Source organism: Gossypium hirsutum, chromosome A05 (assembly GCF_007990345.1).
Source record: "Gossypium hirsutum isolate 1008001.06 chromosome A05, Gossypium_hirsutum_v2.1, whole genome shotgun sequence".
Taxonomy (NCBI): Eukaryota; Viridiplantae; Streptophyta; class Magnoliopsida; order Malvales; family Malvaceae; genus Gossypium; species Gossypium hirsutum.
The window spans coordinates 100,389,833-100,403,275 of NC_053428.1; the positions used below are offsets into that span (position 1 = coordinate 100,389,833).

The following is a 13,443-nucleotide window of genomic DNA, read 5'->3' on the forward strand; positions in this document are numbered from 1 at the left end:
CATGACGGGTAGCCGTATGTGCATAGAGATCGTGTCATAAAGCAAACTAAACCATGCTGTTTGTATGTGGCTAGTGAGCCGAAAATGGGAGTGCTTAATACGTGACTTGTGTTTGAACTCTAATTATGAAAATGAGATATAAATGTGTCATGATTTATTGATATGTGCATGAATATTCGGATGATAACCGGGCTAAGTCCCGAAGGCATTTGCGCTAGTGACTAGTTCCGGGCTAAGTCCCGAAGGCATTTGTGCGAGTTACTATATCCGGGCTAAGTCCCAAAGGCATTTGTGCGAGTTATTACATCCGGGCTAAGTCCCGAAGGCATTTGTGCGAGCTACTATATCCGGGCTAAGTCCCGAAGGCATTGGTACGAGTTACTATATCCGGGCTATGTCCCGAAGGCATTGAGCGAATAGCTATATCCGGTTAAAACCCGAAGGTACTTGGCTTGGGAATAAGCGACCTTGCTGTAATAGTTTCAATTAATATGCTCATAAAATCCCAGCAATGAGGTATGTCTTGTATATGCATTGATTTAGTTGATCCCTTACAATTAGTATTCGCTCAGTCGATAATTGAGCTACCGGCCTTTGGCTAAGTTGATCTTTTGTGTATGAATATAAGGGTTGGTAATGTGAAGTAAGTATGATATTGAGAATTTGTGCATATGAAATTATCCGTTTAGCCATAAGAATACTACACTTTAGTTGTGTCTAATTTCATGGCTCAAAACTTACTAAGCATTAAATGCTTACTCCGTTTCTTTGAATCTCTGTTTTATAGATTTTGGTTCGTCAGCTATCGAACTCAGGATTGTCGAAGTCGAAGTCGTCCACACTATCAAAGCCCCTTTTGATACACTTTTGGTTGAACTTTGAAATGGCATGTATAGGACTACCCTTTTTGATGTTGGTCATGTACCTTTCGGTATTGTACAAATTTGGATAGCCATGCGAAAATGGCTTATATATATTTTTGAGCATAATGTTATAAATCATTTTGTATGTATATGGTTATTGAGAGGTGTGGATGTGCTTGGCAATGATTGGCCATTGGGATGGTTAATCACGATCATACTTTGTGCTATATATGCTAAAAGGGTTAGTTGAATCATGGAAACTATGTACTAGGTAAAGTCTACCTTAAAGGCAGATGCTGACAGCAGCAGTGGTGTGAATTTGAAAAATCACTAAAAATAGTAGGAATGGAATTAAATAGTGAATAAATTATTTAATCGAACCTTGATGAATCTACTTCCATATGGAAGAAACGAAACGGTCATATGAGTCGTATTTTAAGGGATATTTAAGTTTGCGTTGGACAGGGCCAGAGCGATTTCTGGATCCCATGGTCTGACTTTGAAAATTCATTATAAATTAACCAGAGATAATTAGAAGTCAAGCCATATATTTATAGATTCCTTTTTGAGTATAGTTTCTATAGAAACAAACGGAATCAGTATTGGAGCCCTGTACAGGGAGATATCCAAGTCGTAATGCACAAAGGTCAGTGTAGCCGAACCCTGAAACAGGGGGGACTTTAACTAATAAACTGTACTAATTGAATCGACCAAAAATTCTAGAAAACAATTTGTAGATGAACACATGAGTCTAGTTTCAGGAAAAATTTACGGAACTAGTTTTCGAGTTTTGGAACTCGAGATATGATTTTTAAGGTGAAAGTGACGCAGTTAGCCAGTTCGTCTGAAATTTTAAAATGGACTGTGCAAATAAGTGTATTATGTCTGTTAGCACCTCGTGTTCGACTCCGGCAACGGGCTCGGGTACGGGGTGTTACAACTAAGCCAACTAAAGTAGCAGGCGTTTATAACGTCGATTCGGTTACTATGCTGTCAAACCAGGTCGAAATTCTAAATAAAAAGATTGATGGTTTTCTTAGTTCTTCACAGGTTTACCCAGTAATGCAGTGCGAAGCAAGTGGAGGTGGACCAAACCATTCGGAATACCAACATTATGGCCACAACTTGGATAACGAGCAATTAAATTACATGGGTAATAATCCTCGACCTCAAAACAATCCATATAGTAACACTTACAATGCAGGTTGGAGGAACCACCCCAATTTCTCGTGGGGCGGTCAAGGAAATCAAAGACCACAACATCCTCTGGGTTTTCAACAACCACCTTACCAACAGGAAAAGAAGCTGAACCTTGATGAGATGCTCTCAAAGTTTATGTCAGTGTCAGAAACTCGTTTTCAGAACACTGAGACAGCACTTAAAAATCAACAAGCATCGATACAAGGGCTTGAAACTTAAATAGGCTAGCTTTCCAAACTAATTTCTGAATGACCACAAGGTAGCTTGCCAAGTAATACTGAACCCAACCAAAGGGAACAGCTCAATGCAATTAATATTCAAGATGAAGAAGGATTCATTGAGCTTGAGCCAGAACCGAGGCAAGAAACTGTGGTAAGCAAAGGTCAATGTGAGGTAGATCACAATACAAACAAATCGATGAACGTCGAATACAAACTTCGTGTGCCATACCCCAACGCGGCAAGGAAAAACCGTTCAGATGAACAATTTGGTAAATTCCTTAAACTCTTAAAAAATTACACATTAACTTACCGTTTATTGAAACCCTGTCGCAGATGCCAAACGCAATGAAATTTTTAAAGGAGCTTTTAGCAAATAAGCGGAAATTGGACGAGGCGTCGCATGTGGAGCTAAACCCAGTATGCTTAGCTATTCTGCAAAATAAGCTACCAAACAAACTAAAAGATCCAGAGAGTTTTATGATTCCTTGCTTAATTGGTAGTTTAGATGTTAATAATGCATTAGCTGATTTAGGGGCTAGTATCAACGTCATGCCCTACAAAATGTTTATACAATTAGGTCTCGGGAAACCCAAACAGACTGGGATGAGCATTCAATTAGCAGATAAAACTATAAGATTTCCTAGGGGTATTATTGAATATGTGCTAGTTAAAATTTATAAATTTATATTTCCCGTTGACTTTATTGTTTTGGACATAGAGGAGGATAGCAACACTCGTTTAATTTTAGGAAGGCTCTTTTTTGCAACGGCTAAAACGATTATTGATGTTGGCACAGGGGAACTCACACTCTATGTGGGAGACGAAACAATCACTCTTCAAGCTCACAATTCTGGCAGCACATCAAAAATTAAAGGTGATCGTTTAACCCATTTTACTAAAACTGACAATATAGTACAACCTTCTTTGCAGGAAATGAGTCTGAAGGAAGTACATGAGCCATTCTCAAACAATAATAGAGGATGTAACGCCCCAATTTTTGGGCCTAGAAGTTTTGGGCCTTGAGTTTGGGTTCGGGTAGAAGACGACCCAAATAATTTGGACGTTTTAATTATTATCAATATTGTCATTAATTATTTAGTGTAGGATCTAAGTGAATTACGATGGGTTATGGTATGGGAAAAAGTCCGGGGCTTGGCCCATAACTTTAGCAAAATTCTTAAATTTTACCTCTAAAGGAAATCTGGGTGTAAGGCGTTAAAAATAAGTTGGGCAGAAGCTGGGCATAAAGGAACGCTTGGCTCAGTAGTTAGGCATGCTAGGCAGCAGGAAGGAAGGCTGGGGTTCGATTCCTAGCATGCGCAAACATGTTTTTAAGTCAAGGGCTGTCGCAGGCAGGTCTTAGGAGTTGTTGGGGCTAACTCATGTCACAATAAGGAACTCAACCCAGTGACAAGGGACGTTAGAAGGCTGAAGGGGACCCCAGTTCGAGGCACGGGGTGCGTGAGACGTTTATGCTTAAGTAAACGGGTTGCACTAAAATAGGCTTTAAAAGAATTCGCGAGTGAAGTATGCCACAAGGAGCGTCTGTGGCACCGTGGTAGCAGCGTGCTAGGCATGTCGAGAGGATGTGGGTTCGATTCCAGGGGAAGGAAAAATTTTAATTTATTTTTAAGTAGCCGTGACTGCAGCAGTTAAGCCTTAAAATTAGTTGTGAGAAGATTATGTCATGAAAGGAACTTTGGTGCAGTGGTAAGCAGCGTATGTGTGTGTTTAGAGGGTCACAGGATCGAGATGTATAGCAGGCGAAATTTCTTTTTTATTTTGCAAGTAACCGAGGCTTCAATAGGAACAGATTAAGAGTAATTGTGACCCTATTATGGTGCAAAGGAAAGATTGGTGCAATGGCCAGCAGCAGGATGTGGAGGGCAGGGACAGGAGGAGGTCTGGAGGTCGAGCTGTTGTGAGCGCGAAGGACCAATTTTGCTGCTCGCGTGGGGAAGGAGTTGGAGTTTGATCAGGACTCTCTTAGCAGCGTGTTGAAGCGGTGCAAGGGGTGGATAAGGCTGCTAAACGGTGGGAAGGAGTTAAGGGATAAAATTAAGGAGCAAAATAAGGAATTTGAATATGGGAAGGACAATGGTGCCAAAATAGAACTCATTCGGCTTTGGGTAAATTAGATGCCGAAATAGCTCTCAAATTTTGGCTAGGATGCATTATTTGTTTTTTTTTTTCAGCTCAAATTCTCTTATCATATTTTCTATTTTATTTTATCAACTTTCATTCCTTTTGATCCATCTTTCTTTTCTTCACCGAAGCCTAAATCTTCTATTGCTATTCCTAAAATTCTTTCCCTTTTCTTTTTCTTCCACCGATCTCTCTCAAACCATTGCTAACCGATTACCCTTCGAAAAGCCGAACCGCTCTACGTGATAGCCGACTTTACTCTTTAGCCGAATCCTTTATTCTTTTTCTTCGTTATCCTCCTATTTTCTTCTTAAACTGAATTAAGCATACCTCAGAATAGGTTCTAGAAGCCGAATCATTAGATCTGTTCTCTACTCGTATTTTGGGGATTTGATCTACATTAGATCGGGAATAGAAAGGTACTTGGGAATGGTTCTGGCAAGTGAATCTTCGGTAAGTGCTTAGATCTCATCTCTCTGTTCATTATTTTGGGAATTAAGAAAAACCCGAAAACCCCTATTCACATAGGGTGGCTATCGACTAAGACTAAAGGGTTATTGGTTTTGTTTATCGTTCTATTATGAGTAAAGTGGAATAAAGGCTGTCGATCAAGGAGCAGTGGGAAGTGAGGACATCGAAACGACTGGATCTAGACTTAGTCATTATTTGCGTCAAAGGATAGGTACATGGTAGATTTTGGCAAGCGATCACCGTAAAACAGGTGTGTAAACGACACCCACTTATAGACTAGATCGGCAAAAGCCGAAAAGTCAAAATGCCAAAGAGCCGGTATTTTGTGGACTTGCAAGCGTAGGAGCGCTCATGAGATAGTTTGTTTGTTAATCCTGGTAATCTCAAGCGGTAAGAATGCAAAGTGTGCAATTTCGTGCACTTCGGTATATTTGGGCTTAATGGGCCGAAATAGGGTTAATGGGCCAACAGGCCCAATTCGGTAAAAATGCTCGGTAAGTGTTTTTGTTAATACGTTAATGGCTGTAACATGCATGAAAACCCTAAAATAGTAAATTTACTAAAATACCCCTAAGTATAAAATTACCATTATACCCCTTGGGTTAATTCTGTTTGAAACGCATGATATTCTGTTTTTGTATGCTATATGCCATGACATGTATATCTGTTGCATAGGATTTGGGATCTATTGATGGGGGAAGCGTTCTGGTGGCTATGCCACAAATATATGTTCTGGTGGCTCTGCCAAAATATCTGTATCTGGTGACTCTGTCACATTATCTGTTCTGGCAGCTCTGCTGCAAATTCTGTGGTGTGTAGCGGAAGGGTGGCTTGAGTTGTCTCCCCACATGGTGTAAGGTTGGTATGAGGGTGTATACGGCTGGACATGGGTTGGGTTTCTACATACATGTATAATATATGTTCTGTTACTGTAATGGGCTTAAGGACCACACTGATTTCTGAATAGGGCTAAGGCCCATTTAATACTATTCCTGGATAGGGCTTAGGCCCAGTAAAGCTTGAACCGATTTAGGCTCTAGTTAGGTTTACTTTACACACTGAGTTTTCCAAACTTACCCCTTCCTTTTTACCCTTGCAGGTGAGCCTTAAACTGGGGACTTGGAGCTGGTAGGATTCAGGGTGTCCACGTGGACAGCGCAGATGGTTTTTAATTAAATTAGTATTTCTTTAAGTTATTTTTCAGTTATATTTCGGGTTGTAACAAGGCCGCTTTAATTATTTTTAATTGTTTTTAGTATGTTTTGTTAGCTTAGATATGATATTGTTTTAATTGTTTGAAATTGAATAGCTCTAGGGCTCATTTAAAAAGGTTACTTGATTTCAAAATATCGTGATAACAAAGCAAAGCTTCCGCAACGAAAACGTTTTCAAAACCTTTTCAAATGGTTTTAAACGAATTGGTTTTCCATGAACAATCACTAAGTCAAAGTGTGCCAATGGTTGCGTGCATGTCTAGGATTGGATTCGCGGAGAGCTGGGTACTTAAGTAGTCTAATTGATTCACCTCCTCTTTTCTGGCATCCTACCTGGTGCACAGCTTCCATTCACTTTAATCTATAATGAATATATTCTTTAAACACTAAGACATGACTTTTCTAGTAACATTTCAATGTGACACACCGGATTCGGTAGTAACGTCTGGGCCAAGTTTGGGGTGTTACAGAGGACCTATTCAGAAAGATCGAAGGCTATAAATTGAGGAGCTAGATGAATGGCAGATGCATAAACCAGGAACACCCCACAAACCGAATATACGACAGAACGAGCTCAATACCTCTCCAAATCAACTTAAGGTTGGAGATAGAGTCTTCTTAGATGCCGCAGATCCCCACATTGTCGCTACTACACCGAATGAAGAAATTCCTCTTACGGTACTCAGCATTTTTCCATTCGATATAGTCGAGGTGAGTCATCCCAAGTTCGGCACTTTTAAGGTAAACAACACACGTGTAAAACCTTATTTTGATGAGATTGATAGCAGGAATGAGGAGTATAAACTCCTCAAACCACCATGATCATTCAACGGAGAGGTAAGTCGAGCTTAGACTATAAATAAGCGCTTCTCGGGAGGCAACCAGAGCACTACCTGTATTAAATTCTTTAAAATTTAGTATTCGACATCTAACTTACTAACAGAACACTTGAATACAGGTTTTCCATATAGACACGGCCAAGCACATGGGCATGCGTAGAGCCGTGTGAAAATAGGGCAAAGATTTCCCCAAACATGGGCTGCGACAAAATGCCACGGCCTTGCGAAATGGCTGTTGTCGAGCCTGCCAAAACAACACGGGCGTTCGACACGCCCGTGTGGAAGAACGTGGGCGAACCTATTAAAATAGCACGGGCGTGTGACATGCCCGTGTCTAACACCCATGGTTGAACCTGTCAAATGAACACGGGCGTGGGGCTTTCATATACGGGCATGGGAGTAGCGAACAACGCTAGACATGGCAATGCGATACGGCCGTGTGCACCTAGCCGCCCAAGGAACATGGGCATGTATTAAATGTCAGACGCGCCCAATTTCGAAATTCACGAATCATACGGGCTAAAAATTGGGGAACACGGGTGTGTTCCCTGGCCGTGTGCCCCAAGATTTATAAATGCCCTGCACTATTCACTTTCTTCCCTATTCAAAAACCCTAATCCTAGCCGCTGCAAGTCCACACGCCCTCCCTGCCATGCCCGTGCGTCGCTTCCCACTCCATTTTTGACGTTCAATCTCTCTCCCCTAGCGTTTGTTTACTCCTTTCACTTCTATTTTTCTTATTTCTAATGCTTAGTATCAACATAATCTTCATATCTTTTGAACTATTCTTCATTTTACTTATTATTCTGTCATTTAATTTGCATTCTTAGGTTAGTCATGACATTACTATGCTTATTCTCATGCTATTACCATGCCAATGTCTATCATATAATTTGTATTCCTAGGATTAGTTATCATACATTCCGTGTTAAATCAAGATTAGGAAAACCTCATACCCGTTGCATTTATATTCTTATTCTCATTGTTATTGTGGTTGAGTTTGCTTTATATCAGTAGTCTTGGCTGAAATAAGTTAGTTCAAATTCATGAATTTTTACTTCTTCGAATTTATTTACCTGTTATTATTATTCGTTTATCTATTATTATTGTTTATATTACAGGCTTTTAATGTCGTCTTCATGAGGAAAAAAGGCCGCTGTCCCTGTTTCGAAGAAAAGGAAAGGAGCGTCATCCTCCGCGGGTCTAACCACGAAAATTCGTCACCCTCTCCTTCAGTTTCCCCGAGGGCCCCAAGAAGAACTTTTCCAAATCCTTCGAGCCTGACCTTTAATTACGGGCCACTGCATCGGCTGGGCAGCCGTAGAACAAGTTCAGTTGGTTAATGCGATTCGGGTCCTCTTAACCACCGACCCTCGGGAGCTATTCTTTGTTATTATCGAGCCACCATACCTCGAGCTCACGATGGAATATTGCTCAACGTTCCATCTTCAAATAGTAATGACGAACTACGATGATCCCGGCACGGTCCAGTTTCGCCTGGGCGAGTTAGTCCGCCAGCTAAGCATCACAGAGTTCGGTGCTGCATTGGGCTTATATACAGAGAAGTTCAAAGAGGAGAATGACTTATATGCTCTTAGCCGCCACATCCATCGTTCTCCTTTACGATGCTGGGATGCACTAGTACCAGGTGGGGCCACCTACAATCCCAGTCACTCCAAGGCATTGGCTCTCCCTCATTCTCTAAGGTACCTACATGCCATTTTGGCTCACACAATTACAGGGAGGCAAGAGAGGACCGGCGTCATCAACATTCAAGATGCCTACTGCTTATGGTGTATGTAGCACTGGCACGTCATCGACCTCACCTATTTCATCGTCGTCTCGATTCAGCACCAGACGAAGTGGCATCAGAATGGGTCATCTCCATTGGCCCCTACGTAACTTGGTTGGCTCGACACTTCGGGCTCCTCAGCGCCGCAGCCCAAGAATCATCCTTTACCCTCATCGGCCAGATGTCTCCACAAGGCATCTCGAGCATGCTTAGCATGAGGATGATTGAGAGGCGCCGAGGAACCTATCCTCCCTAATATCGTCTCGCTCAATCTACCGAGGAGGAAGCCTACGAGGACATTCCTGATGATGTTCCTCCACAGCACGAGGACCCACTGACTCAGCCACCACCACCCTCTCGTCCAGTTTATGCGGCGGCTTCATATACTGACATCTTTGAGTACCTCACTCGATTCGAGCAACAGTGTTTTCAACGTTTTAACAACATTGATGCTACTCTACAACAGATTTGTTAGCACCTCCACATCTCATCGCCAGTCCCACCTCGCGAACCATCCAGCGATGAAGATGTTTAAAAACATTTATTTATTATTTTATATTTTTCATTTTTATTATAACTACTTTTTATTTTTATTTTTAGTTGATTTTAGAATTTTATTTTTAATTATCATTTTCGGTTATTTCTTTATGAGTAATTCTTCTTCCTAATATCCCCTAAAAAGTTCCTGATTTTATCACAGTTAAATAGAGCTTCTCAGCTCATCATCTTATAGGAACTAAAAAATTCACCGGCAAAGGTTCTCCACGAATGGCATGTCCTGATCGACCAAGACCATAGCTACCACTAGATATAATATTCTTTTGGTGCATGACTTATGGACTAATGAACCTCTACGATCGCCAGAGTATCCTCCTCCACTCTCGAACCAATGACTCTCCAAACCTCCAGTTCGAGGAATTCATCATACAGGAAGTTTCACTTATCTCCATAACTTATTTTTATACTCTAATATCCATCTTTGTAAATTGAGGACAATGTACGTCTTAAGTGTGGGGGGATATTTATTTCATTATTAGAAAAATCCCTGAATGACTACCTTGTTCTCTTGAAAAGCTCTCATATTATATTTAGGATAAATTTTGATTGATTTATGATTTTTGTTGATATATCTTGAATTAAAACATGGGCATTTATGCATTGATTGTTTAAACTTCAAGACATTAGAGAATCAAGCATGATAAGTTGATTTTTAAGAATTTAAAATATTAGGTTGTTTCTCCAAAGTTTAGGTATTACTTTGAGTTGGAATTCACAAGTTTTAAACATCAAAAAGCCATAATTTTTGTGAGATTTTTGAGCCTTTTGAGCCTTTTGAGCATCATTGATTCTTTCATGCTCACTTTTATTATTGCTTGGAGTGCGTTAGTATTGAACTGTTATTCTAGAACTTGCTTGATTATGCATGTCGAGACCACACCATTTGATTTGATATGTCAAAATGATTAAGGCACTTAGGATTAACCCACTCATGCCATGAAAAGCCTAACTCTACGATTAACACCTAGTAAACCCCTTTGAACCTAACAAGCCATTTCTTGTATTACCCTTAATATTAACCCTTAACCTATTATTGTTGAAATCCCCTAAATTAATCCATATTTTTGTCGAGATTTAAGTTGAACAAATTGCTTAGCTATGTCCTGATCTTAATAGTTAGTCTATGTTATTTAACTTTTTCTTAAAAAAAAATTATGTATACACATTAGTAATTCTATATTCTGAAAAGAAGCTCTGTTGTACGCAAGTGATGATTAACTCTTTTTATAGTTAGGCAATTGTCCAATTCAATCTCTATTCTAACCCTTTCTTTTAACTTGTGACCACACCCCCTAACCAAGCCTCATTACAACCCTCTAAAGACCTTTTGATTGATGTATCATATTAAATTATAGTGGTGGAGATTTGATTCTCATGCAGGCCTATGGTAATGACCTTTCATTATTGACTATTGAATGCTTCATTTATTGTCCTTAAACACCTCGAGTGATTCTTTAGTAAGGATGTGAAACTCTACGATATTTTGAATCGAAGATAATTACTTAGATGAGGGGAGACACCTATGTTTTCGGAATAAAATGCTCAACTTCGAATGTTTGAAACTTTTATGTTCTTTTAGTTGAATTTTCAATGTATGATTCCCTATGGATTAATTTGAGATATTATCGATAGAAATTATAAGTTGAGAAGAATTTATTTTGATTATGAGTTGAGAATTTTGCTTGAGGACAAGCAAATGCTTGAGTGTGGAGGTATTTGATAAACAGTAATTTATACATATTTTTACCCATTTTTAACGCATTTTATGGATGATTTCCCATTAGAATTGGTGAATTAGATGCTCCTAATGCTTTAATTTCATGTTTTATACCTAAGAGAGCATAGGAGAGTGAAAGGAACGAGAAACATGCCAAAAACAGAGAAAATGGGCCAAAGTACGAAATCAACATGGCCTGAACCGCCTCACATGGGCAGACCACACGGCCGTGTCAATTTGGCAGGCTCGAGCATGGCCTGAAGTAATCGTACACGGGCACAAGTTGAGTCCAATTCAGAAAAGGCGAATTTTGAGGGCTTTTAGGCATTCCAAAGCCTATAAATATACCCTAGAGGAGGAAGAAAGGTGACACAGATAAGAGGGGGCAAGGAATTACCCCAAGAAAGCTGATTGATCTATCTTAGAAGCCGGATTCATCATCAAGACTGAAGATATCTCCTCAATTTCCCTTCAGGAGTTTTGGGTTTTCTTTATGTTTTGTATTCTTTATTCTTCTGAGATGTTTTCTTATTTAGTTATGAACTAAATCCCCTAAATACCTAAGGGGAATGAAACCTAAGACGAATCTTGTTATTATTTTCTGAATCGTATGATAAATATTTAACTTATTGTTAATTATGTGTTCTTAATTCTTGTTTTGATATCCCAGGATAGTGATTCAAGATATGCTCTTATTCAGAGAAGGAATAGACCCTGTCTAAGAGTACTTTTGTCATAATTAAGCAGTGTTGATTGCACGCCTAGAAATAGGGTGACAAGATTTTACCGGATTAGGGTGAAAGCTAATAAGGGGATCCATAGATCGAGTTAATACAACCCTAGAGTGTTAATTAGAGAAAAGTCTCGGTGATTCAGTCTAGGGATTAGACTTTATTAGTCTTGACTAGGGATAATAACATAACTTAGGGATCTTTACGGAACAAGTTGAATGAATAAATCATTCGATTCGGAGCTAGAATAACAAGTAAAGTCTAGTGGATTTTTCCTTAGAATAACAAGTAAAGTCTAGTGGATTTTTCCTTAGGTATTGTCTCAAGTCAATCGATTTTCCCAAAAGCAATTCCCCAATTCTTTTCTCTGTGCGTTCTTAGTTTAGATAATTAGTTAATTAAAACAAATAAAACCCATTTTATTCTTAGGCTAGATAATAAAAAGATAGTTATTACTAGTACTTTTGGTTCCCTTGGGTACGATATCCCGGTTTTGCCACTACTATACTATTGTTCGATAGGTGCGCTTGCCTTTTCGTCGTGATAATAGTTAGTCTAGGTTTGATCTTCATTATAAATATTTATTACTTGTTACGAATCACGCGATCAAGTTTTTGGTGCCGTTGCCGGGGAACTAAAATATTAGGAACGCTCAATTTTTATTACTTTAGCCATTTATTTTTCTTGCAATTTAATTTAATTTAATTATTATTATTGTTTATTAATTTACTTTTTCCCTCTCTTGGTATGTTTTTATAGTTTATGACTAGAAGAAACCCGTTGGGACCGTTACTTTTTGACAAAGAAATCGATCGTACAGTTCATAGAAATCAAAGAGAGATAAGGCGCAGCTTACGATACTCGAAGAACGAGAAAGAAGACGATACTCAATCCCCAACCGAAAAGATGGCTGAAAACCAAGGCAATCAGCTGTCGCCTGCAATTGCGGCTAATCAAAATCCTGCTCCACGTTCTATGTATGATTATGCTAAACCTTCTCTAACAGGAACTAAATCTAGCATAGTTAGACCTGCTGTAGCTGTAAATACTTTGAATTAAAGCCTAACACTATTTAGATGATACAGCAGTTTTTTCAGTTTGATGGTTTGCAGGATGAAGATCCCAACGCTCACTTAGCAAATTTTCTGGAATTTTGCGATACATTCAAAATCAATGGCGTTTCTGATGATTCCATTCGTCTTCGGTTATTTCTTTTCTCTTTGAGGAACAAAGCTAAACAGTGGTTGAACTCGTTACCACGAGGGTCAATTACTACTTGGGAACAAATGACCGAGAAATTTTTACTAAAATATTTTTCACAGGCTAAAACGGCTAAATTATGTAATGATATCTCTTCTTTTGTGCAGATGGATTTAGAAACACATTACGATGCATGAGAGAGATACAAAGGACTTTCTGAGAAGGTGCCTTCACCATTGGTTACCGCTTTGGCTACAAGTACAAACGTTCCACAATGGTCTGAATCCCTCGACCCGGTAAATGGTTGACGTAGCTGCTGGCGGAACCATCAACAAAAAAACACCTGAAGAGGCTTATAAATTCATTGAAGAAATATCACTGAATAACTACCAGTGGCAAGTCATAAGGACTAAGCCAACAAAAACAGCCGGCGTTTATAACGTCGACTCAGTTACTATGTTGTCAAATCAGGTAGAACTTCTCAATAAAAAG

General features: G+C 39.3%; 1 long non-coding RNA gene and 1 other non-coding gene across 2 annotated transcripts; one reads left to right on the forward strand and one right to left on the reverse strand.

The window, feature by feature from the left end:
* The first annotated feature begins 4,160 nt into the window (after positions 1 to 4,160).
* On the forward strand, positions 4,161 to 6,182 carry LOC107961456 (uncharacterized). Its single transcript, XR_005927367.1, has 3 exons — positions 4,161 to 4,882; positions 5,020 to 5,758; positions 6,000 to 6,182. It is a non-coding gene; the product is annotated as an uncharacterized lncRNA (long non-coding RNA).
* Positions 6,183 to 13,085: 6,903 nt separating this feature from the next.
* On the reverse strand, positions 13,086 to 13,193 carry LOC121230063 (small nucleolar RNA R71). Its single transcript, XR_005928015.1, has one exon. It is a non-coding gene; the product is annotated as a small nucleolar RNA R71 (small nucleolar RNA).
* Between the last annotated feature and the right edge of the window lie 250 nt (positions 13,194 to 13,443).